The following is a 24877-nucleotide window of genomic DNA, read 5'->3' on the forward strand; positions in this document are numbered from 1 at the left end:
CTCCCTGGTGCCTGCTCCATCCCTGGCCCCCACCCTTTCGTCCCCCTCTGATTCCTTGGTGTCTGCCTCATGCCCCCCTATTGCCCCTGGAGATCTCCCCCTTCCTTCCCTTCCACTCCTGCTCCCCACCCCCTCCCCCTGCCCCTGTCCCCCGGCATTAGCTGAGCTCCGACTCCCCTTAAGGGTGAGGAACCCCATATCACAGTGATTAATGGGCACGTGGGTGAATTGCCCTTTGATCCCAGTGACCAGCCCCTGCCCCCAGCACTGACTCTGATTCTCTCCCCAGTGGATGTGACTCTGGATCCAAACACGGCTCATCCCAGCCTCGTCCTGTCTGAGGATCAGAAAACTGTGACATACGATGAGAGACGACAGGATCGACCTGACAATCCTGAGAGATTCAATACTTATCCGATTGTCCTGGGCACAAATGGATTCACAGGCGGGAGGTTTTACTGGGAGGTGGAGGTGGGAGACAAAATAAACTGGACTGTGGGGGTTTGTAGGGAATCTGTGATCAGGACAGGGAAGGTCAGACTCACTCCTGGGAATGGATACTGGGCTGTGTGGCTGAGGGATGGAAAATACGAGGCCTGCACCTCCCCCCCCAAGATCCCCCTCCCCACAGGCATCAGGCCCAGCCGGGTGGGGGTTTTCCTGGACTATGAAGCAGGCGAGGTCTCATTTTACAGTGTGACTGACAGGTCCCATCTCTTCCCTTTCACTGACACCTTCTCCGGGACGCTCCGTCCTTATTTTTATGTTGGTTACAAAGAGGAGGGTAAAAACACTGCTCCCCTAATAATCTGTCCTGTCCCAGCTCAGGCCAAAGGGAATCTTTGTCCCTGAGAGTGACAGCCGTGGCAGAGACTATCCCCTCCCAGCGCTGACCAGCCCCCAGCCCTGTTCCCATGGGGATGGTACAAAGGGTATCACCTGCCTGCCCCCTCCCTCAGTTCCCAGTCCCAGGCCTGTGAGCTGGGGGAGAGGAGGGGGCAGAGAAGGGGGTGCGGGGAGCAGGCTGCTGGGCTGTGGGGGTGCAGGGACAGAGGGCGGTGTGGGGGTGCAATGTCAGGGGTGGATGCTGTGGCCAAGGGTGGGGTGGAGTGGGGAGGGGGCTGCAGCAGCAGGAAGGGAAGAGCCCAGATCATGAGAGAGACTCTGGGGAGGGGGTTGGGGGATGTAATGAGAGGGGAGGGGAGAGGAGAGGGGAGGGGAGGGGAGAGAGACCACAAGGAGGAAGAGAACCATGGCAGAAATGACAAAGGGGAGAAGACCCCAGTGTGAGGAGCAGGAGGATCTTGGGCAGGGTAAGAGTTGGCAGAAGGGAGGGATCCAGGAGCGGGGAAGGCTGGAGTCAGAGGAGGGAGGGATGCGTGAGGAGGGATTGGCCCTGTCTGCACTCTCCGTTTCTTGTTCCTGCAGGAGCCATTGAGCGCACGGTGGCTGCCAACACCCTCAGAGCGCGGCCGGGCGCTGCAGTGTAGACAGGACTAACCTTGGTCTCGTCTGTGCCCTGAGCTGCGCTGGCCCGGGAGGCACCTGCAGGGCCCTGCATGGCTCAGGGGAAGGTGAACATAGATCAGAACCATGTTCCATTGCAAACCCACCCAGCGCTAGCCAGGACGGGGCAGATCTGTGCCGTGACTAGATTCCAAGACAGGGGGTTTGCTGGAGAGGAGATAGCTGCATAGAGGGGGAGGGGGGATAAGTGGGGCGTTGGATGGAAAACAGTTTCTGGGACTGATGGTGAAAAGGCAGCTGCCAGGGGAGCAGGGAGACATCTGGCAGAGAGAGAAAATGGGACAGAGAGCAGGGAGTGACAGTGGACGGCGCTGTACAGCAACGCCAGGGCCAAAATATTCCTGAGGTGCTGCATGAGCCCTTCAATGCCAACTGGCAGAGCACCCACTGTACAGTAACTCAAATCAGGTCTGACACACTCATTACCCCCCCCCACGCGGTTCTCCTCATAGGTATCCAGACGGTGTCATATATAAACTGGTGATAGGCTGGCCCCCAAAATCATTGTGTGATATCTGTGTGGGCTGTGTACAAAAGAGTGATACGTGAGTGCTGGAAATATGTTCTGAATGTGTTTGGGAGGCAGTGCGTAAAGCCAGCCAGCCCTAGCCAGAGGAACGTCTGACTGGCTTGGGGACAGGCAGAGAACAACGAAAGTACATTTACAGATAAGGTAAACGAAGCAATGCGGCCGGCAGGAAAGGGCTTAGTGAGCACGCTGGGGACAGAGTCCGCACCCCCAGGAAGTCTTCCTGGCTCCTGAAAAAATGCAGTCGACTTCCAGGACATACTGTTAGTTAGGGAAGAAAGAGAACGGCCCCCTCCGAGCCGTGGAAGCTGGGTCCCCTGGCCTGGGTGGCTAGTGATGTCAACTTCTTAGGTAACGATTGTAACGTGCTAAAACTGAGTTGTAGTCACTAGAAAGTCTGCTTTGTTTAGTTTTGTTTGGAACCAATCTGTTCTCTTCTTCTCTTGCTTAGCATCACTTAAATGGCTGTTCTTTGTTAATAAACTCAGTCTTATTTTTCCTACATATCAGTGCTGTTATACTGGAGTGTAGACTGAGTCCTCAGCTCAGCTCACAGGCTGGTGTGTGCTGTGTGTCTCTTTAGAGACAGAAAACTTAATAACGTTTTCCAGTGTCCTGTGAGAGCGACTGGACGCTGCAGAGAAATGTCTCTGGGGAACTCGGGAAGTGGAGATCATTGATTTGTTACCTGCAAGCTATGGTAAAGACTGGCAGAGTCTCGAGGAGTTTGCTGGTGAATTGAACGGGAAGATGTGGCAGGGAGCGGACACAGTCTAATCTCCCGTAAAGCTCATTCTTTCTAAAACAGAGGGGTAACACTTCGGTTTACAGTTCTGGGTGTCCGGAACAGAACTTTACACCCCTCCCACATAGGTTTGATTTCTCTCTCAGGAGATGTGGAGGGAGGTGCTTCTGTAGGTGGGGGCTCAGGGAAACCTGTTTATTGCTGGGAGACAGGCCCCCCACCCAAGTGATCCCTCCCTCTTGCTCCACATATCTATTCAGGGGACACCATCACAGGGCCTAATAACATCAGATGTCAAGAATTAGAACATTCATAAACCAGTCGGAGAACACTTCAATCTCTCTGGTCACGCGATTACAGACATGAAAGTTGCGATATTACAACAGAAAAACTTCAAAACCAGACTCCAGCGAGAGACTGTTGAATTGGAATTCATTTGCAAATTGGATACAGTTAACTTAGGCTTGAATAGAGACTGGGAGTGGCTAAGTCATTATGCAAGGTAACCTATTTCCCCTTGTTTTTTCTTACCCCCTCTCCCCCCAGTTCCTCAGACGTTCTTGTTAAACCCTGGATTTGTGCTGGAAATGGCCCACCTTGATTATCATACACATTGTAAGGAGAGTGATCACTTTAGATAAGCTATTACCAGCAGGAGAGTGGGGTGGGGGGAGAGAAAACCTTTTGTAGTGTTAAACACCCATTTTTTCATGGTCTGTGTATATAAAAATATCCTCACTGCATTTTCCACTTTATGCATACGAAGAAGTGAGCTGTAGCTCACGAAAGCTTATGCTCAAATAAATTGGTTAGTCTCTAAGGTGCCACAAGTCCTCCTTTTCTTTTTGCGAATACAGACTAACACGGCTGTTACTCTGAAACTTTTAAAAATATTTAACATTATAATAAATGCTGGAGGTGAAGCAGGGTTTTGGGTGGAGGCTGACAGCTCACAACCCCCCAGATAATAATTGCATGACCCCCTGAGGGGTCACAACCCCCAGTTTGAGAACCCCTGCTGTAAACTGATGGTGAGAGATTCCATCCCACACCTCCCTGAAACCAACTGTCTGGCTGAGGCAGCTTCCCACTCGGAGCGCTGGCTTTTGTTGATCCCATTCTTAGGCCCTTAACTCTCCCCATCCCTTGTACAGGGAGCCTAGGTGCCTAACTCAAGGCTCTGGGTTCCACTGGGTGGCAAGTGCTGAGTCTGGGTCCCCTTTGTGAATCGGGACCTTTCTGCCTCCTTCACACAGAAATCCCCAAATGCTGCTGAGCAAGGTTCAGGTGCAGCCCGTTTGTGGAAAGAGGAAAATGAAACTCAGCTCCTCTCTTCCCTGCATTGGGGCTGATGAGAATCCAGCAAAACCTCTCCAAATTCAACGGACCTGCTCCGTCTGCCTGGAGCTTTCCAAGGATCCAGCGAGCACAGCCTGTGGGCACAGTTTCTGCTGCGTGTGTGACAGAGCAGCTAGATGCTAACGCCAGACGGTCTCACTCTCTGTGGTCATGGTGTTCCCCTGGATTTGAGGTGTGTTTGTGTAACCCAGTATGTGATCAAGCTAACTGCAGCCATATTATCTGCACTCAGTCACCATGAATTAATGAAATAGAACACCATATATTGAAGGGTTAATTTGAAAGCAGGCTTTTAGAGGCAAGATCAAAACTAGCTGCAGTTTCTGCTAATCAGAATGGGAGGAGGGAAAAGACAAGTCAACATTTGAGACTGAAAGTAAACAAGTGGACAGAAAGCTTGGAGTTTGGGCACCTTTGATATAGAAGTTTATTATGACTAAAATGGTTAGGAAAAGTGATGACGTAGTAGGGGTCACTATGACCTATGTGTTTTGTAGAAGTTAATTATAAAAAGGGTTAGATATAGAATGTTCTTTGGAGCAGTCCTCTGCAGCCATCCTCAGAGAGATGTTCCAGAGGAACAGCCGTGTTCGTCTGTATTCGCAAAAAGAAAAGGAGGACTTGTGACACCTTAGAGTTAGTCCTTTTCTTTTTCCTAAGAGAGATGTTTTTCTGACACCTTTTCCCCCAGGAGGGAAGTGTTTGGCCACCGCTGACCTACCATTAATTACCCAATACTGTCTCACATTTTAGGAAAATACCCGGGATGTTCTAAATCTATTCCTTAGGTCTGTGTGGGCTTAAATGTAATAAACTGCAGTTTTAGAAAGCGCATACGTACTTGTATTAATCATTTATCAGACGGAATCACTGTGTTCCCATTGATTTATTCCCGACACTGCCTGGAGTGAAACAGTGAAGTTACCATCGCTGCGGGTTCTGAAACCCCCAGGCAACAATGATGTTGAGAGGACCAGCTGAGGCATAGCCACTAAAATTCACACAAACAGGCAAAGCTCATTGTCCAGGTGAATTAGGTCTCAGTTTCCCTGATTGTAAATAAATCATTTTTTAAAATTTCCCTTTCTACAAGGAGGGTATTGTATCGCCTGATTTATTTTGGGGGTGGGATCAAACAAGTACGGACCAGGTTCTCTTTTCACTGTGAGGGGAAACATGGACCTTGCCATTCCCAGGCTGCCCTGTGGCACTCTGCATTCCCAGAGGGAGAGGGAAGGGGAGGGGGCAGAGATGCCATGAATAGCCTAGAACCCAGCCTCTGGGGGTGAAAAGACAGAGCCAGTGTAGGGGAAGCTGTGGGCTGAGAAGACAGCTAAATTCAGGGACAGCATCTCCCACTCAGAGAAAGAGGAGCAGATGGTGGCTGACTTGCAGAATCTGTGCAGTGAGACCCATCTCAAAAAAGATATACTGGAATTGGAAAAGGTTCAGAAAAGGGCAACAAAAATGGTTAGGGGTATGGAACGGCTTCCGTATGAGGAGAGATTAATAAGACTGGGACTTTTCAGCTTGGAAAAGAGATGGCTAAGGGGAGATATGATTGAGGTCTATAAAAATACGACTGGTGTAGAGAAAGTAGATAAGGAAGTGCTGTTTACTACTTCTCATAACACAAGAACTAGGGGTCACCAAATGAAATTAGTAGGCAGCAGGTTTAAAACAAATAAAAGGAAGTATTTCTTCACACAACGCACAATCAACCTGTGGTACTCCTTGCCAGGATGCTGTGATGGCCAAGACCATAACAGGGTTCAAAAAAGAACTAGACAAATTCATGGAGGATAGGTCCATCAATGGCTATTAGCCAGGATGGGCAGGGACGGTGTCCCTAGCCTCCTTTTGCCAGAAGCTGGGAATGAGCAACAGACTGAGGTTGACACAGTGTGTGTGAGGATACTGCATGACCCAGGTCAACCCTAACAGACCTCCAGAAGCTGTCCCCCAGTGCCCAACACACCTCTCTGCTTACAGCTGTGAACTCTACTACCCAGGAGTCATGAAGACCAGGAGCCGTCGCTGTATTTAAACCCCCCCATATTTTTGAAATGCCGTTTCTGCATTGCCCAGCTGAGTGAGCGCACACTTAGCAGCTCTCCCAGGGCGCGTGCCGCTGCCCATCTGCGCACTCCAGTTACACATTCTAGACGCACCGATGGCTGGAGTAGGCAGGAAATGCTGGATCTCCTGAGCCTGAGGAGAGAAGGGCTGTGCAGGCAGAGCGACAGAGCAGTGGTATCCGGTATCCGTGAGCAGGTTGCTCGGGGGATGCCGGGGAAGGGGTAGGGCAGGGATCGGCAGCAGCGCCATGGGAACGTGAAGAAACTGCAGCAGGCACACCAGGCAGTCAGGGAAGCCAACAGTTGACCTGGTGCTGAGCCACAGACCTGCTGCTTCTCCAATAAGCTGCATGAAATACTTGGCAGAGACCAACACCCCACATCTCACTGTGGATACCTCTGAGGAGGCTGAGTCACAGGCCCCAGCCGTAAACAGCAGGGATGGGAACGAGGAAGAGTAGCAGACGGGGGGACATGCAATTGGGGATCCCGTTATGATGTTCGAGAATGCACTACAGTCAGACCTGGCTGTCAAGAACTGGCGAGCCTGATGCAGGGGGGGACCCTCAGGTAAATGTGTAAATTTATTTCCCATGACAGTGACGGTGGCCATGAACTTGGCAGGACACAGCTATTGACTTTTCTTTAATTCACTCACACTGGAAGAAGAGGTGGTACCACACAGTGAGGTAGAGTTGGGGGAGCATGTGGAGCAGTTTGCTTCTGACACAGGGAGGACCCTCGAATCCTCCTGAGCAATCCTGATGAAATTTCTGTGCAGGTACTCTGCAATCCTCTGCCCAAGGTTTCAAGGGATTGCAGCCTCGTTTCTTCCTCCACGGTAGGGCACTTTCCCACATCAGTCACTGATAACTTTGGCAGGCACCATCACAGTAAAGAGACGAGCAGCAAGCAGGTGGCTTTGGGGTGCTATCAGTAGCCAGGCTCCCTGGACCTTCGTCACACGCAGGAGGGAGATATCAGCTGTTAGCGACCAAAGGGGAAATAGAATGTCTGAGGTAACATGTGTCAGGTGTTCTGTAGGTGGGTTCATTTTTCACGAACCTCCTACAATATTCTGGATCTTTGTAGAATCTTGTGGCACTTCCAGACTTTCTGAGAACTACATTTTCCTTGAACTTCCTAGAATGCTGTCAGCCTCGCCCTCACGGGTAGATAAGGGGCAGGCGTCGCCAGGCACCCAGTGAGATAGAAGAAAAAAAATGAAGTGACGTGAGAGCCATGCTACAATAGTGTGAACCTTATTTTATTGCGGAATCGTGGAAGTGAACTTGTGTTATAAGACTCCAAGAGTGTAAGCAGCAACTAATAAAAGACACATCTAATGAGACGCCAGAGACATCTATCGAACACCTATCGATGCAACAACATAAAAGAACCACTGTTCCTTCTTTTGCCCTGCTTAACACAGAATGTTGGATGACTTTCTAAGACTGCAGAGCATAGACTTTTGGTCTCCATGATACTGTCTGTTTCCCCTGTAGAAAATAAAAGATGATCCCAAAGAAGCCTTCAGGAGCTCAGTATAGGAAGCAAAAAGCTCAGCTGCCATCTAGTTTGCAGCAAGGGGCAAATGTGATAGGACAATATCTGAAGCAGATCCACACAGACCAGGTTGTAGGCAGTAGCAATTGTCCCCGTGCAGAAGAAACTGAGGAGTGAAGCGTAAATGATGGAAGCCCTATTACTAAGGAATGAGCAGATTCGCCTGAAGATGAGGAATGGGAATGTGAGGAAAGTGATGGAGAATCGTCTAGTTTTCCTGGTGGCGTAAAGGAGAGGGATGATAAAGAAGAATGTGGCTCCCATGAAAAGGGGAGTAATGACAAAGAAAAATCTGGTTTACATGAAAAGGAGAGAAACGATAAAGAAGAATCAGCCTCGCATGATGACAGAAACAGCAGTAAAAAAAAATTGCACACCACAAATCGATACATCAGAGTCTGCTTTATGGCCGGCGATCCTAAACTCTGCCAATATTGATCGTACAATTTTGAATGGTCTGAGCAAGATTGAGGATATGACATTTCTAGTAAATGAGCAGAAGTGTCCTGTCTCAAAGTCACACTGAGAAAGAGTGCTCGAGAATGGTGAGCAACTGAATCGGCATTGACTAGTTTATTCAAAATCAACTGACAAAGTGTTCTGTTTTTGTTGCAAAATATTTGACAAGAATGCCAAATCCTTACTTGCGTGTTCCGGGTACAGTTACTAGCAAAACTTGGCTGATGCTCTGAAGCAACATGAAAAGTCACCCAGCCATTTTAGGGCCTACTCCAAATGGATGGAGGTCAAGTCCAGGATCAAGCTGAATAAATGTATAGATGCAGAAAACCAGTGCATTATTAATGTAGAAACCCAGCATTGGAGGAACGTGCTTGAGCATCTGATCTCAATTACCCTCCCCCTTGCAAAGAATAATTTGACTTTCCATGGCTCGTCGGATAAGTTGCTCACTGAACATAACAGTAATTTCCTCAGTTTGGTGAAGCTCCTTGGGAAATACGACAATATCATGCATGAGCACTGGCATCGAGGAATTCAACACGAGCTGCAAAACCTGGCAAAACAGATCACTGACTTCAAATTGATGGTCTCAGCTGTGGTCTGGCACAATATCCTGTTCCAAGGAAACATTGTAAGCAAGGCATTACAAACTCATTCGATGGACAACCACTACTACTTTGATGAGACGCTACCTTGATTTCGCTCTGGCCTATGGAGACAACAGATTTGAAGATGCCGTCACTGCTGCCAAAGAAATTTTGGAAGACTTAGGCGTTGAGCCTGTCTTCAAGGGAACTTGTATTCATCGGAAGAAGAGACATGTTGCTTACGAGGGCAGAGATAAGGTGATGGGAAGCTCGGAAGAAAAATTTAAGAGGGAGGTTTTTTGCTCACTTGTGACACTGCTTGAGTGCCCATCGAAGAAAGGTTTGGACAAATGAAGCACCACAAAGAGACCTGGGGTTTTTTTTGTATGACCTTAGTAAACTGCCAGCAGACTGGAAAACACTCTTGAACAATTGTATGGACCTTCACCGGACACTGACACAGGGGGAATGTTCAGATAAAGAGCTCTATATCAAATTGGACAACATCTGTCACATTTTGCCACACAGGAAGCACTCTCCACTCCAAGTTCTCCAATTCAAGGGATCAAATCAGGGTCTCAGAAGATAAAGCTCATAGCCCCATTAACCATGCAGTTAGCAAATGATTTAAATGGGCGGCAGGGAAAAACAAACATAATTACAATGAATGGGTCCTTCCCAGGATCCTTTTCATTCTGAATTCCCTCCCTATCCATATTCCTCCTTTTTATTTTACCAAAATCGACACCATGTCCAGGTCATTGTTGTAGGTACTGGTAACAAACCCAGAATCTCCTTACACAGATTCCAGCTCCCTGTCAAAACAGATGGATTTAAATTTCCTAACTTTAACATCAGGCAATAATTCTTAGCCAAGCAGCACAATGGCTCATTCCCCCGGGCTGCAGAGCTCCAGCTGGAAACAGAAATGGCTGCACCTTTACACCTTGCCAATGCACTGTACTTGGATTGATACCGATTCCCTAAAGAACAATTACCAGCTATTGGGGCAGCCAGAAATACTTGTCATATAGTGTCTACTAAATTAAAAAAATCCCTCCCTTCTTCATCTCAGGGCTTCAGGCTGGGGTAACTCAAAACTCTGTCTAGCAGGCAACCCCATCGTTTGGCCAGATTGGATTAGGACTGGAATTTTGACCATCAGTCAATTTATTGAAAATGACACTTTCCTCCCTTTTACAATCTTAAAAGAAAGGTTCAATCTAGAGTCTAAGAAGGAGTGGCAATACATCCAACTTAACCATGCCATCTCCCATCTGTATGGCCCTGATACCTTTGCTACCCCAACTCATCTCAACTGCTTTCTTTTCTCCAAATATTACCCAGATTGCCAAGATCTATGGCAACACTATATGCATACCTGGCCAGCAAATTTGAATTAAACAAAGATCCTCTAAAGAACGAAATGGGAGGAGGAATAGACCAATTATTCTCTGCTAACCAAGGGAAACAAATTGTAGCCGGAGCTCTGAACTGCTCCTTGGATCTCTGTTTAAGATTAATCCAGTAGAAAATGACATGGAAGATGCATTGGACACCTCTCTGACTGTTCAAAAGAGGTGCCACTGAGTCCGACAAATGTTGGTGCTCTGATTCAGTGTGTGCTAAGGTAGCCCATATGTCGGGGAATGCTCCTGTGCCCTTAGGTTTTGGGCAGAACTTAACTGCAGAGTTATTTTTGTCTGATAAAATACAATTGTGTTACAAGCTGAGCGTGTAATTTTAAGCCTAATGGATGTTAACTGGAAGCTGAATAAATCTGAAAAAACTTTGGCTGAGCAGAGCACTAAGAATTACTAAAAGACTAATACCTCAAACACGGACATCCCCAAAGCAACCAGCAGTTGAGACCTGGAGCATAGACATTGTAAGCTTGGCCACCATGGAAAGTAAACAAAAACACAATCTGAGCTTAGTATACTACATAGATCAGATATGAATAGCAAATTCTCACCCTAAGTGATGATACCAGCGGGTGCAGATTCTTAAGGGGCCAGCTTGGAATCCCCAGCTGTTTCATTCATAGGCTAAAACTCCCGTAAGCCTGGGTCCGGAACTTGCTCCAGTTCCGTCTCTGTTCCTTAGGTGTTTCCAAGAGTCTCTTTGGGTGGGGAGTCAGTGAAGAACGCTGCCTTAAATAGCTTTTGCATATGGCGGGAACCCTTTCTTTCAAAGCTTAGTTCCCAGATCAGTCTGGGGAAAAACACTGATATTCCAAGATGGAAACCAGAACCAGGTGACCTGGTCACATGTTACAGTAGCCATAACTCAGAGGCTGTCTGTAGCATCCTCAGGAAGGCTCCCCAGGTTCAGGAAGAGAAGCTTCTTCTAAGGCCTACTGTTTTCCGAATGGCTCATTAACCTGAATGGGCCCTTCCCAGCCAGCCATTCTGAATGAAAGCAGCTTGTCTAGGGGGCGTTCCCCAAGTGTAAACACAGTTGAAATACAGTTACATAGTCAATATTCCTAACTTCAGATACAGAAATGATGCATGCATACAACTAGGATAATCACAGTCAGCACATCATACCCTATGCAATGACATCTCCCACGACTTCTCTTGCATAAAATACATCATAACTATGTCGGAATCATCTCACGATAATGTCAGTGTGAAGAATCTGGGGGTGCACTGTCCCGGCGGCTTCCATAGCACTGCTGGGGAATGTTACATGTTACACCGGGGAGGGCACGGTTATGTTAATTTCCAAACAAAAGGAAAAAAGAAAACCACGTCATGTGCTCCATGACCTTCACGCCACCAGGGAAAGAAAACGCACGTGTCAATAGTCCGACAAAGTCTAGGAAAAGTTCTTTCCCAGGCAGCACTGTCAGCCTGTGGTGCATACAAGTGTGTAAGTATCATGAATTTGTTTTCGATGTGCTGCAGGAAACTATTTGCAGATTTCACACAAATAGTTTTGGTCGGTCACAAAAAGGCCAGAGGAATTCATACTATCCCCCCCCGCCCATCCCCATTTCACCCAGTGGTTATGGCACTCACCTGGTGTGTGAGGCACCCAGGCTTGAATCTCCAGAATAGCCCCAAAATTGACTTTTTTGATTCACTGGAAATTCCAGAAAAGACCGACGAGTTGGACCTGAAATGATTTTTATTCTGAACTGCCACGGAACCAAAAAGAGCAATCTCCTCAACACTGCCGTTGTCTTCAGCCAAAGGGAGGCACTTGAAAATGCGAGTCTCCTGCTGCCAACCCTTGCAGCTCAGTAGAACTAACGGTGGGTGGTTCTTTAAGGATACCTCTCCTCTCACGTTAATTAACTGGAATTACTGTAACTATCCAATTAATCAGCTGCTTTCGCAAACCAGCTCAGGAGAGCTGATGGAATTTAAAAAGCCAAGTGATCTTAAAACTTCTCAGAAGCTTCATTCCAGGATCCAGGAGGGACACAAAAGTGGCACCAGCTAAAGGCGGGTGGGGGGGAATGTCAGCCTGTCACATGAACCCCCACGTGACTCCTCCCCACCCTGCCCCCCGCGCTCTCCCTATCCCTCCCACCCATCCCATGTTACCTGAGGGGGGCCTCTGTCCTGAGCCACAAGGCTCTGGCCGCAGCGGACTCCTGGCCCAAGGGTCTGTACAGCCCTGTCGGAGGACACAGCTGGGGGTGCTCTAGGGATCAGCGGCCCCATGTTCTGCTCCTCTCGCCGCTGCGGTTTGCGGTTGAGCTGCAGGGCTCTCCCGGGAACAGCAGTGGCGAAAGCAGCAGAAAGTGGGGCTGCCTGGCGGCCTCACACTGGCAGCTCCTCCGGCACAGCTGTTCCATACCATCCCTAGCCCTGACGCGGCTCCATCTCTCGGCATCTGTCCAGCCCCGCCGGAAGACAGGGCTTGGGGCGGGGCTGGGGCGGTACCAGAAGAGCCGCGCTGGAGAGCTGCTGGCATGTGGCTACTCCTGTGCCCCCCACGGCGTCTGGGGAGGGGCATGTGGCGCTTGCCCCTCCCCTCGTCGCCTCTGCATCTACTTGGTGAGTACTGGCTGCTTGAATATCACCCAAGTGAGCCTTTATCTATTCCATGGGGGAAACGCTGAGATCAAATCTCCCACGTTAAATTTGTCTGACACATACATATATCGCATGAGAAATAGAAATTCAAAGCAATATAAACTATATTTCAGTTCACTTCCCTTGTAACTTGTCGGCGAGGTGCCATGGCCTGCAACGTGCAGGAGGTCAGACTAGATGATCACGATGGTCCCCTCTGACTTCAAAGTCCATGAGCCTATGAGATCTTTGCCCCAGACTTTCAGACCACAGAACATTAGTGAGGAAATGATTGTTTCACACATTATTCATGAAGACAGGACTGAATGACCTCAAAGGGAAATCTGTAATTATCTACTTCTTTTAATTCAGTTTACAACAACAGATTGATCCAAATTTGTCAGCATGGGACTGCTCCTTCTTTATTGCCATTGTAATGTTTCAGCTCCGGCTATGGGACTGACTCCGGTCATTTCTAATACTCTGAACAAATCAATTCATCGAAGTATTTCCCTGAACCAGTCCCTACCAAGAGTTCTGGTTGGTCTGCGTTCCTTGAAATACTGAGTGGAAAGTCCCCAAGCGAAGATTTTAGGAGGGAACCTATAAGTATTCAGGTTTCAGAGGAGCAGCCGTGTTAGTCTGTATTTGCAAAAAGAACAGGAGGGCTGGTGGCACCTTAGAGACTAACCAATTGATTTGAGCATAAGCTTTCGTGAGCTACAGCTCACTTCATCGGATGCATTCAGTGGAAAATACAGTGGGGAGATTTATATACACAGAGAACATGAAACAATGGGTGTTACCATACAGACGGTAAGGAGAGTGATCACTTAAGATGAGCTATTACCAGCAGGAGAGCGGGGTGCGGGGGAGAAGACAGGAGTGAAGGGGTACCTTTTCTGGCAGGGGGGTTGTTCTCAGTGGTATCCCCAGCACATCGAGTGACCGTCTCCAGGGGGTCTCTGTGACTGAACCCGTCACAGGTGGGTTATGTGCTCCAATCAGGCCTGGGGTAGCCAAAACAGAGGCCTATGGAGGCCAGAGGGAGGAGGTCTGTGTAAAAGGCAGAGGAGGCCTTGGATCTTCTTCAGGGTGATAAGGCCAAACTCCAGAAAAAAAGTCCTGGGAGTCCTTGCTGGGAGAGCAGGGGTGTTATTGACCACAACCCTTTGTGGATTATTTCTGGGAACCTCAGAGGGAAACTGAGGCAGGGCCTCTGCAGAGCCACCCTGGGCCATGAGGGGACACGCTGGAGGCGGTGACCCTGCTACAGTGCCCTATTGCTGTGCTGCTCCCTCCCACCCAGTCCCTGCTTCCTGCAATCCCACCCCTGATTTTATCAAACAGACTTGCTCGGGTCTGTAGGATGGGAGCACCACTTCAGTGCCCCCGCTAAGTCTCATGGGGGTGGGGCTCCCTTCCTGCCTGCGTGAGGAGTTCTGCAGGGAAAGCGTGATGGCGAATGTGTGCCCAGAGTGTTGCGGTTCAAATACAAGACAGGACAAGGCTTTAAGCAAGCAAGCAGGCTGGTCTGCCGACGGGCTGCTCTGCCTGTCAGCTTTTCCACCCTCTCCTTTATTTCTCTCTCTTCCCCCGTGCATCACATATTCCAACAGATAAAAGGAATACACTGGCTTTGTATAATATTCTTATTTACCAATTTCTATCTACCGCATTCCTTGCTCTCGGGCCTTGAGCCCAGTCCTGGGAGGCTTCCCACGGTTCATGTCATCTGGGCGAGATTCCAAGGTTCATGCCCTTGAGGGGAGCCGTGTGTGCACTGCTCCTACACAACACTCCGGGCGTGCCCTGAATGTTGCCAAGTGCATGAACCTTGCATGAATGCTACATCCCCTCCTTTTTTGTTTATTTGTGCTCGGCCATCTCATGGTAGCCATCAATTTGCTTTTGCAAGCCATTTAACTCCCGTACAGACAAGATCATAACTCGTGGAGCCTGCCAGGGCGGTTCTCGACAAAGCCTTAACAAAAAGGAAATACATTGCACACAGCAACAGCAAAAAATAAGCTTAAGAAGGTAAAGTGTAATTGGCTGGGCCCCAATTAGCCATGCTAGAGTACTGGGAAGAGAGGTTCGCGTAAGCAGCGAGCATCATCTCATTCCCTATTTCCTCAGGGTGATGACATACTGGAATAAGGCACGTACCTAACAATTCTTCAGCTGCTACAAAATCAAATAAACAAAAGTGGGTAACATTTGCTATTGAAGCCAATCTTTCCCATAGGTTATATGTCATTCGGGCCCGTAACGGAGGAGGCGCTCCCAAGTCAACCCCTCCAGGAAATAGCAGGCACAAAAGGCATACAATCAGTACAGAATTAGCAGTGATTTGGGCGAGAATCGCCACAAACAGAGTCTCAGGAGTCTCTGGCTGTTGGTTTGCTGCCAGTCTTCGTTGAGCCGCGGCGACCAATGCTTTCACTGCTCCGCATGTCACGGGCTGGCTTGGGACGCTACGTCTCCTCCATCTCCGTCCCGTCATTGTCGACCCGGGAGGCACCGCGTTCTCCTCCAAGGTCAGCTGAAACTCCGGTATGGGGTTTGACAGCCCCTGGTGCCACGCCATGCTGTTTCCGTGCCAGTCGCACACACCGGGCCGGAACCCACAACGGTCCTGCAGGGAGAGACACAGCAGCATATCCCCGACCCCAAGTGATTAAAGGCACTGGGCCCAACCATTGCGGATCGGGCAGCTGATTGTAATAGACACACGGTCTTTCCGGTACCTCGGACTTATGAAAATGCCAATCCGCGGGGGTCTGCTGATCTGCGTTCAGCGTTAAATTATTTAAAGTAAACAAAAGGATATGCAGTTGTTGCTGAATCTCTCCTAAGGTTCGGAGACGCAGCTCCCCTTGTTTTAATTGTTTGTCAAGCAAGGTTTTTAGCGTGCGATTTGCACTTTCAACAATAGCTTGGCCTGTGGAATTATAAGGGATCCCGTGTTTGAGACGGACGTCCCATTGGGCACAAAAGGTGGAGAGGGATGTGGAGCAATAGGCTGGGGCATTATCCGTTTATATCTGGCTCGGGTGACCCATAACAGCAAAACAGGCTAGCAAATGGTGAATAACTTTGGGAGTGGCTTCCCCACGCTGTGGGGTCGCCCAGAGGAATCCCGAATAGGTATCAATGGAAACATGTGAAAACGAATAGGGGCAGAACTGTGGCACGTGAGTGACATCCATTTGCCACAGCTGATTCGCTGCGGCACCTCTGGGGTTAACGGCATAAGAAAAGGCAGGGGCAGCAGCGGCACGGTGGGGGCAGGAACGAACAATGGAACGGGCACGATCAGCAGGAATGTGAAACTGCCGGGCCAAGACAGAGGCAGACTGATGAAAAAAGGCATGGCTTTCAATGGGGTCAGAGAAAAGGGAATTTACCTGACCACGTAACGCGCGATCGGCGCGCGCATTGCCTTCAGTGAGTGGCCCAGGCAGAGGGGTGTGACTGCGAATATGAGCAACAAAATAAGGGAAATTACGAGTGGTGAGGAGATACTGTAAGGACAAAAACAGGCGAAGAAGGTCCGCATTGACCTGAGGGGTGATGAGGGCAAGGGGTAAATGATCAATTACCTGATGAACATAATGCGTGTCCACAATCAAATTAAAGGGACAATCAGCAAAAAGTTGAAAGGCCAAAATAACAGCAGCTAGTTCCGAGCGCTGCGTGGAACGCTGGGGCAGCGTAAAACGAGAATGCCAACGAGGGGGGTCACCGGATTGATAGGTGACAACACCGCGACGTGGAGAGCCATCAGTAAAAAGAGTGATAGCTGAAACAATCGGTCGAGAGCGGCTAAGACGATGTACGATTAGTGGCACCTTTTGTGTGATCACCAACCGAGGATCTTTTGGGGGATTATAAGAAATCTCTCTCACATAATCACAAAGAGCAACCTGCCAGGCCAAGGAGGTGTGATACAAGGAATCAAATTCACTACGTGACAAGGGGAACACAATGGCAACTAAATCAGTGCCCGTGAGTTGCACTGCACGGTGGCGGGCTTTACGAACAAGGTCAGACAGGGCGTCTAAATAAGGATAAATGTTCCGAGGAGGAGTGGAAGACAAATATATCCACTCTATGATAGAGACGGCTGTGTCTGTACGAGGTACAAACAGAGCAGCAGTAGGCGTATGAGGGGTAGCAAGGAGAACTAATCGCAGGGGACGAACCTCAGTAAGTCTATCCACAAACTGCTGACTCAACACTGCATTGATCTGTTGAATGCAGGCAATGTGCTCCTCAGTGATGGCAATAACTGCGCCAGGTGCCCGAGCTCCACGTAGAAGCTCGAACAACGGCTGCAGCATCGATGTGGGGAGACGGAAGTAGGGTCGAATCCAATTTAAATGACCCAAAATTTGCTGTAATTTAACGAGGGTTAGGGGTTGGGGTACCACTTCCGGGCGAACAGGGGGAGCATAGGTTTGTAAAACCTTATGCCCGAGGTATTGGTAGGGATAAGAGCGTTGGATTTTTTCTGGTGCCACTAACAGGCCATTTTGGCCGAGAATCTGGGACAAATATTCAAGCTGTTGTGCCGTGACCTGGGGACCGCTAAGCAAAATGTCATCCATATAATGGTAGACCTTTAATGTGGGGTATCTGGCACGAAAAGGGGCGAGGGCCCGATCCACAAAAAGTTGACACAAGGTTGGACTATTTTGCATTCCCTGGGGCAAGACCTTCCACTGATACCTTTGAGAGGGTCGTTGATTATTATATTCTGGCACCGTAAACGTGAATTTTTCGCAATCTTGTGGGCAAAGGGGGATTGTGAAGAAACAATCTTTTAAATCTAACACACAAAGCTGATCGGTTTGAGGAATTAAATTCCGGTTTGGCAACCCAAACTGCAAGGGGCCCATGGGTTGGATGCATTTATTTATTTCCCTTAAATCATGTAACAGCCTCCATGCACCAGATTTTTTCTTAATAACAAACACCGGGGTGTTCCAGGGACTAGTAGAGCTCTCCAAGCGCTGTGCCTGCAAATGCTGCTGCACAAGCGAATGAAGCGCTTTCAGCTTTTCTAGGGGGAGGGGCCACTGGTCAATCCATACGGGCTCTAAGGATTGCCATACCAAGGGTAATGCGGAGGGCAAGGTGGGTGGGGGAGGGGTTTGGGCCATTATATATTAATATCGAGGGTGGTGTCCAGCTTTACAAGTAAGTCACGGCCCCAAATATTGAGGTGGACAGGGAGCACAAAAGGGCGGATCGTAGCAAGGGCATGGCCTCCTGGTTTAGAGACCGTGACCCAAGACAAACTTTGGCGCCCGGGTTTGCTACCCCCGATCCCTCACAACTCTTTAGAAGGAACTGTTGGCCAACCGACCGGCCACTCCGGATCACGAATCACCGTAACGTCAGCTCCAGTGTCCACCAGCCCTGTAAAAGGGAAATTATTTAAAAGAAGTGTTAACTGAGGTTTCGAGGGGCGGACCAACATTATTAGAGCAACAAATTGAGAGGACGTGTCGTGAGGCGGCGACTGAGACAGCGTCGATCCAAAGTCGCCTCTGCCCCGGGCTCGATCCTCTGCGGCTGGCACCTGATAGGGGACTAAAATCAATTGTGCAATTGACCGTCCACGCGGGAGGACTGCGGAAGATGGGTCCACACCTGAACCTTAATAACGCTGGTGTAATCGGCGTCAGTGACTCCTGGGATGACAAAAAAACCCTGTTTCCCAGCGTGTGAGCGAGGGAGAACCAGACCCACAAATCCGGCAGGGAGAGGTCCCGTCACCTGTGTAGGTATGGCGCAAACCTCCCCCGGCAACTGAAAATCAGCGTCCTCCTGCATAATCAAATCAAGCCCTGCACTTCCGGCAGTCGCCGCCCTCATGGAGTCTATGGATTGTAAGGCAGAGGAACAGTTGTCTGAGTGGGAAACACCCCCGTTTGGCCCTGGGTTCGGGGGGGACCCGTCGTGTGGTTTCCCGACCCGCTACGACACTGATTAGCCCAGTGATAGCCCTTCCGACACTTGGGGCACTTCTTTGAGGGGCGGGCGGGCGCCGTCGATGAGCTTTTGGTAGGCCTGCCCGAATCCGGGACCTTCCGGAAAGCATGCTGGGCGCAGGTGGAAATAATGGGGAAGACGGCCTGAGGGAGTTGAGACTGCAGCTGAACAGTAGCAAACGGGCCCTCCCCTGCCAACTGCTCATAAATGACACCTTGCTCTCTATATACCTGGGCTTGGCGTTCCGCCGTCTGCCGATACTCACTAAGCCAAATAACATACTGACTGGGCGTCAGCATCATGCGCAACAGCGCCTTCCAGTCTTCAGGGACCAGGGAGTACCCAGAACCTAGCCCTTCAATGAGACCACGCACATACGTGCTAGTCAGGCCGAACTCGCGAATCGCTTTCTTTACCTCCCGGATCACTGAGTAAGGCAAACTGACCCAGTCTGCAACCTGGTTGCCCTGGCCATCATCCTGCCAGGTCACCGGGCAAACTGAGACCAGATCAGCTAATTCCTCTGCTGTAAGATCTGGGCGAGTCTTCGCTGCGTGAACCATTTGTTGCACCAGCGAAAGCCCCTGAGCAGACGCAGACGACCCCCCGGGGGGCCCCGGAGCATGGGGCCCCACAGGGGGACGGTGATCACACACCGGCTCCGGTGGGGAAGGCAAGGGAGGCGGTGGTAATTGAGGAACTGGGGGCGAAGCAGAGGGAGGGATGGCTGCAGGAGTGGACGGGGGTGGCGGGATCGGCAGCCCCTCTGTTGGCGCAGGAGAGGGTCTTTCCGAGGCGACACGCTGTGTCGCATCGCCAGGAGGGGGGATGGCTGCAGGAGCGGACGGGCGTGGCGAGATCACCAGCCTCGCGAGGGAGGGCCTGTCCGGGGCGACACACTGTATCGAGTCGCGGCAGAGGTGCCAGGCATGTAAAGCCTGCACGGACGCCCGAGGCTCTTTGTGCAATGTCTGGCTCAACCGCTCCCAGTCCGCTAGCTTAAGGGCTCCGGCTTCAGGGTACCACGGGCATTGGGCACTCACCTCCTGTAGCAGGAGAGTGAGTTCTCGAGTGGGGCAGTCATGCTGAGCCTTACGCAGCAAATTCTGTAGCTCATTGCGGTGTTGCACTTGCAAAGCAGAGAGGGAGCTTCCCATACTTACCACGACGAAAAATACTCACCGGGATCCGCGAGGCGGATGAGTGACGCGTCTGAAACCCTTGCCGGGCGAGGTGAGTTCTGAGGGCCCCACGTTGGGCGCCAGTTGTTGCGGTTCAAATACAAGACAGGACAAGGCTTTAAGCAAGCAAGCAGGCTGGTCTGCCGACGGGCTGCTCTGCCTGTCAGCTTTTCCACCCTCTCCTTTATTTCTCTCTCTCCCCCCGCGCATTACATATTCCAACAGATAAAAGGAATACACTGGCTTTGTATAATATTCTTATTTACCAATTTCTATCTACCGCATTCCTTGCTCTCGGGCCTTGAGCCCAGTCCTGGGAGGCTTCCCACGGTTCATGTCATCTGGGCGAGATTCCAAGGTTCATGCCCTTGAGAGGAGCCGTGTGTGCACTGCTCCTACACAACACTCCGGGCGTGCCCTGAATGTTGCCAAGTGCATGAACCTTGCATGAATGCTTCACTTGAGGACAGCCCCAGCAGCATCCTACTGCTTCCTTGGCCCCAAGAGGGGAGAAGCAATGAAAGGGAGTTTGTGTCTCTGGGATGTGGTGGGAGGGGCAGAGCAGGTGAGTTTCCCAAGGCTGAAGCTATAAAAATGATGGTTAGTCAGTAAATTCCTACCTTGAATTCTTCAGCAGCAACCTCCTCTGCAGGAATCACAGAGTGATCTCTGTGCTCCTTGGATTTGTCACACACGACACAGATGAGGATTTTATCCTTTTTGAAGAACAGTTTCAGAGGCTCCTTGTGTTTCTCACACAATGTCTCTGCTTCTGGTTCCTTCACTGACTGCAACCTCAATTCTCTGACTGCTTCTGCAACATTCCTGAGCTTCTTGTTAAGTCTGAGGTTCCTCTGGGGAAAGGCCTCTCTGCACTGAGGGCAGGAGACCTCTGTATCCAAGCTCTCCCAGCACTGGGTGATGCAGGCTCTGCAGAAATTGTGACTGAACTTGGCTTAGTCATTGGGCATTTCCTTTCTGGGCACAGTCTCGTATTCTCTGGTTTTTGCGGACTGCAGAGTAGCTTTGAACTAAGTGTGATGAGTCCAAACTGAGACTAACTCCTCCCTTTGTTAACCCAGAAATCCATGGCGTAGATACCCCATTGCCCTGCGACTTCCCTTGTCCTTTACTCACTCACGTATACAAATTAGAGCTGGTCAAAAAAAAAAATTCTAATGGAACAATTTTTCTGTTGGAAAATGTTATTTTGATTAAATCAAAACTTTGCATGGGAATGTGCCATTGTTGTAACAAAAATATACAAAAATGCTTGTTGTATATTGCATTATCAATTATAAAATGAAATAGTCAAAATCAGAATATAACATTACAATGTATCGAAAAGAAATATTTAAATTGATCCCAAATTATTAACCTTTATTTGGTTTTGCAGGAAGTTTCTCTTTTTTTCTTCTTTTTTCTTTTGGATTCAAAACAAAAAATAGAACTGGAATTTCCCCCAAAGGGAATTTCTGGTTCCTGCAAAGCTCTAATGAAAAGCACCAACTCCTTCTACGTCTTACCAGACATCATATCCAGCACACTAACCACATAGACAGCAACATCAAAAGGTCTGTGACGGAACTTTCTCACCCATATCACTCACTCCTTTGCACTTCCTTCAGTGAGACAGCCAGTAACTACACAGCTCACTCTACCTTCCTTCAAGAACCTGTACCCACTCCTTCCCTTCCCTCCTGAAAGTTTCAACTTTTCAATGAAAAACTGAATACCGAACTATTTTGTCCAAACCCCAAAGTATTTCAGTTTGGAAATGTCACTGCATGGGAGTTGTAATTTACGTTCCTCCTGCATCCATCCACCATGGACTGGGCTCCCTGATAGCACTCTCCCACAATGCACCACGGTCTCTCCTTTGCGTGAGTCATTGAATGAGGGGAGTCCAATAACCATGATGCATCATGGGAGATGAAGTCCATCTGGGGAACCTAGCCCGTACAATAAAAAGGGGACATCAAGCAGCCCCACGACATCTCCCATGGGACATAGTAGTGGCATGCCCAAATCGATCTGTTTGGTTTCCTGGTGAACTAGTTCAGCTTTGGAGCTTTTATTTTTATTTTTTTTTGGATGAAAAATATCAAAACCATTAACGGATGGCAGCCGTTTTTTGTGAAAACTTTTTAAAATCAAAACCGCAGTTTTTCATCAAAACCAACAAAATTTTCAAGCAGCCTTAATCATAGGACCATCCCATGAGCTCTTCCGTAGATTAGCTAGTCCTGCCAAGCACTTTCATCTCCTTTCATAATTCACAAGGGGCCATCATGTTCTAATGATGATCCACCGACGGTTTGTCACTCTTCTCTGGTCCATGTGGCAAACTGCAATTTGCAAAGCCTCCTGTCCTAAGATATTTGGACATAAGGTGACCAGATAGAAAGTGTGAAAAATCGGGATGGGGTGAGGGGTAATTGGCGCCTGTATAAGAAAAAGCCCTGAATATCTGGACTGTCCCTATAAAATCGGGACATCTGGTCACCCTATTTGGACACCCAAGTCAATTGGAATGTTCTGGCTTTCTCACTTCTTCCTTCACCTATATAAAATAAACATAAGCAAATCAGAAGCATAGCCACAGTCCTCATGCCAAATTATCCATTGTTTGGTCTGTGGTTAAATACTTAGGGTTGTATTTTCAAAACTGCAAACAGAGTTCAGTGCACAGGTCTTGCTCCCAGTCAATGGGACTTGTGCTCCTTACTCTGTTGGGTCTGCAAAACCATCGAAAGCCGGGGCACTTGGCACTGGCCCCTGTCGGGACACTGGGCTAGATGGACCTTTGGCTTGACCCCGTCTGGCCGTTCTTCTGTTAAAGCAAGGGAGCGATCAAGGCGGAGAAGCCCATCTCCTTGCTTCAGGAATTTTGCAGTTTTTTGGTCACAGTCCTCTCTAGTCCAGGATGACTCTGATCGTTCAGGCTCGGATTGTGTCGCTGAGACAACAGGGAGTCCGGCGAGCATGAAAAATACAGGCTTCTCTCGCTGCAGTTAGCCCAGTCTCTCTGATCCTGGAGGACTCCCATCTATCCAGCACCATGGCTCGTCACCTGTATAGCCCCTGGAAGCTCCTCTGCACCCTTCTCAGCAGCATCAGGGATGAGAGGGACGAAGGAGACCTGCAGCTGCAGGAGGAGCAGAGGGGCCCTGTGGGGCAGGGGTAGGGGCGGCTCTAGGGGGAGCTTGCAGGGTCCATAGCAATCCCAAAATTTGCCTTAGCCCCTCCCCCGTAGCCATCCCTCCCAACTGCTGGTAGCACTGCCTTCAGATCCGGGCACCCGGCTGAGAGCCACTGCTCTCTGGCTGCCCCTTTCTGAAGGCAGAGCAGAGAGAGCTCCCCACAGCAGAAACACTCACTTCTCCTGCCCCAGGTTCACGGACTCTCACTTCCCCTTCTGCACACTCTTGCCCACAAACAGCAGCAGCTAGGGGAAGCGGACTGGCACGTGGCTGGGACAGTGTCCCACACAAGCTCCCCCTACACACACACCTGATCTGCTGAGAAGAGGCTTCAGACACCTGCCTAGACTGGAGGAAATGTCTCCTTCTTCCATTCAGTCCCTTTGCACTCAGGTGGGGCCTGACCCATTTGTAGCCCTGCTGCACTCCAGACACAGGTGCCGACGCAGAGGGTGCTCCAGACCCAGAGCACCCACAGGAAAACATAGCGGGTGCTCGGCACCCACCAGCCACAGCTGTTGGGCTGGCCCCTGCTGATCAGCTCTTTGAGCTGTCTGGCAGCTGGGGAAGGGGCTTGGGGGAGGGTGGAGAGCGGGGAGTGGTGGACGGGCAGGCAGGGACCTATGGGGAGGGGAAGGAGCCAGGGTGGGACCTTGGGGAAGCGGTGGAGGTGGCATCCCCAGGAAAAATAGGTCCGTGCCTGCGGCCCCAGAGATCTGCACAGTCAGCTCCCCTGCTGATGCTAGCCTGGGCCAAGCTCTACACCGGCTCCTCGGCAGCCGGCACTGCAGAGGCTGCAAGCCCCACGTTTACACGTCAGTCTCCCTTTCGCTGGGAAGCTGATGCACGGCTGGCTGGGCACTGGGGGATTCCGCCCGCTACGAGAGGTGGCCATGCCCAGGTGGGTCTCCGCTGAGCTGGGGAGCATGGGGCAGGAGCCTGTCTGCGCTGAGGCCTTTCACTCAGGAGTGGGAGCTGCAAGTCTTCAGGCTCAGGAGTGCCTGGCTTAAAGAGACAGTGTGCTGACACACACGCAGTCTCCCCCACACAGGGCCAGATTAACCTTTTGTGGGCCTGGTTCCAAACACATTTGTGGGCCCCCTTGGGCCGGGAGATTGACACAGGAGCTGTGTTTGACACAGCACACAGCTGTACCGGTTTTATTTACAATATTTACAAGTTTAAACGGAGAGGGCTCCCAGCAATGGCAGCCCTAGGGCAAAAAGTTACACACAGGTACATCCGATGCGTTATGAAAGAAAACATGCAAAAGAAACCACAGTGGGTAAAACCAGGGAACAAAAGCCTGAGCAGCCAAAACACCAGCCAGCTGTTGCTCCCACGAAGAGGGAGCAGTTACAAATATCTCATCCTTCACATTTCTCATAGGAACTACCAGGGCCTGATGAAACTGGGGCAGATTGAAAAGTGTGAAAATATTTTAAAAATAAAAAATCCACAACTTTATTCCATTTTATTTACAGCATCATTTTTCGTACTCGCCTGGCTTGGCCTTCTCTGCCAGAAGAGAGGCAGACAGACTAGGATCAGGACCACCAGCTGTGCCCCCAAAAGACTGGGCTCTGGGCCAATCCTCCAAATATCT

At 49.8% G+C, this 24877-nt stretch overlaps 1 protein-coding gene and 1 pseudogene across 1 annotated transcript in view; one reads left to right on the forward strand and one right to left on the reverse strand.

The window, feature by feature from the left end:
- Nucleotides 1-852, forward strand: part of LOC141996214 (butyrophilin subfamily 1 member A1-like) — a 29620-nt pseudogene extending 28768 nt beyond the window's left edge.
- Nucleotides 1-24877, reverse strand: part of LOC141996302 (uncharacterized) — a 108056-nt gene that overhangs the window by 65871 nt on the left and 17308 nt on the right. The gene's annotated exons all lie outside the window — the stretch shown is intronic.

This window comes from Natator depressus, chromosome 11, assembly GCF_965152275.1.
Source record: "Natator depressus isolate rNatDep1 chromosome 11, rNatDep2.hap1, whole genome shotgun sequence".
Lineage (NCBI taxonomy): Eukaryota > Metazoa > Chordata > Testudines > Cheloniidae > Natator > Natator depressus.